Source organism: Formica exsecta, unplaced genomic scaffold (assembly GCF_003651465.1).
Source record: "Formica exsecta isolate Colony F162 unplaced genomic scaffold, ASM365146v1 scaffold654, whole genome shotgun sequence".
NCBI lineage: Eukaryota > Metazoa > Arthropoda > Insecta > Hymenoptera > Formicidae > Formica > Formica exsecta.
This window is the reverse complement of record NW_021853416.1, coordinates 212,293-214,241: the sequence shown is the minus strand read 5'-3', so window position 1 is coordinate 214,241 and position 1,949 is coordinate 212,293. Positions and strand designations below refer to the sequence as shown.

Sequence of the window (1,949 nt, the reverse complement as noted above, 5' to 3'; positions counted from 1 at the left end):
ATATATAGATTGCTGATGTCCTATCCCCCACCACAATATTCTCGTCCCCAATTAAATGCCGCCATGTTAAAGGGAAAGTTGTCACGCATGCGCGTTAATCGTATTGGAGCATATATATATATTAACTAAAGTGCTAAAATAGAATACTATTTTCCATCACAATATTTTCGTCTCCAATTAAACGCAGGAATTTTTTAATGACATAAATTACTGTTCACGATAATTGGATTGCCTTTTTATTTTATTTCATAATGTGTTATATATATAGCAAAAAATACTTTTTTATCAAATTTGTAGATGAAGTACATATTTTTAAATTTATTAACAGATATTAAAATTCAACATATTAAAAAATTTGTTATATTTATTTGTAATAAACTCATTATGTTTATTTTCGTACTGATTATTACTTTTACAAGATTGATGTAAAAAATAGATTATTTTATATTCACTATTATGTTATATTCACAATTTATCTTATGTACAAATCAAAATAGAAAAATTAAAAATAGAAATGTATCAATCATAGAAAAATAATAGTAAAGAAGACTATAAAATTGTAAATATAAAATATAATAAAATTTGATATCTACTTTTATTCTATAATATTGATGTCATTCTCATTGGAAGACAAGGTTGGTGTCCAATTTTTTATAGGAAAATTATTTAGCCACTGTTTCAAAAGATGTTGATCGTTTAGAGGAAACCTACAATATGTTTAAGAATATTTGACATTTTGAATTAACTATTCAATTTGATTATTTTTACTTCAGATAAGGCAAAGATAACCTTTATATTGTAAATACAATATAAATAAAGCAATGCAATACACTTACTTGTGAAATGTTAATCCAGATTCATGAGTTTTTGTATTATTACAAAAGTAACAGCGTCCCATTTTAATTCGTGGAATTTAAAAGCAGAATTTTGTATATATTATAACAATTATAATTTTTTTCTGCATTCCTCTCCTAAATACTCTGACCTACACAACTCTATAGGATCCAACCATAGATATATATGCGATCACGCACCGAGCGGGTGACCGCGACGCTGTTTGTTCTCGCTCGTGTTTTGTTTTTCGAGGTAATCGTTTGAATATAACGGCGATGTTCGCCGTTGAACTTTAGGCACAAATTTTAATGTTTCGATTTTGAACACTGCAAAAGTATGTTTTTAATGATTTTAATAATTCTACTTGTTTTTCTGAGGCTACAAATGCGTTTCTGCTTGGATTTTTTCCTTTAACACATGATGAATTGAAAATATCAAAAGTAGCATCTAATTTATCAACATATTCTGATGTATCTTTAGCAGATGCCGGCAAATGTCCAAGTGAAATCATTGTATTAATAGCAGAAGCTACAGAAAAACTTAAGACTTGAGCAGCATATTTCACTTTCATCCGCTGAAAATTATTGGGATGAATGTATGTCCTGAGCCAGTTTAGGTACTAATTTGTTTATGTTTTCTTTATATGTATTTCAAATAATTTTTCTATATATTGCCACGACATAATTTTATCTCCTGATTCGATAATATTAGTTAATAAATTATTTCTAGCTACTTTAATAAGATGTGGTGGATCAAAGAAGTAAAATATTTTTTGCTTATTTATGATATAGTAAGGAGTTTCTTCGGTCACACCCAACTTTTTAGCTGCCTTTTGGTAATCTGTTCCCATATTTGTGACTTCCGCAATAACTTTCAAATTTATTTTTTGAAGTTTTGTAACACATTCAATAGTAATAATACGTAACTCATCAGCATCTATAGCCGAATTAAGAAAAAAATAACCAAGTGCTTGCTTAAATTTGTTTGTCAAACCTCTAACCATGATTATCGCTGCATTACATGCAGTTAAGAAACTTTTACTATAACTTGTATCATGAAATCCAATTACCATGTCTCTATTAATCATATAAAATAAACTTGTTTTTAATGACATT

General features: G+C 27.8%; 1 long non-coding RNA gene across 1 annotated transcript; it reads right to left on the bottom strand.

Moving 5' to 3' along the window:
- Positions 1–365: 365 nt before the first annotated feature.
- On the bottom strand, positions 366–979 carry LOC115242858. The gene is made up of 2 exons (XR_003885112.1): positions 837–979; positions 366–707 (listed from the first exon to the last, which is right to left on the bottom strand). It is a non-coding gene; the product is annotated as an uncharacterized LOC115242858 (long non-coding RNA).
- Positions 980–1,949: the final 970 nt, after the last annotated feature.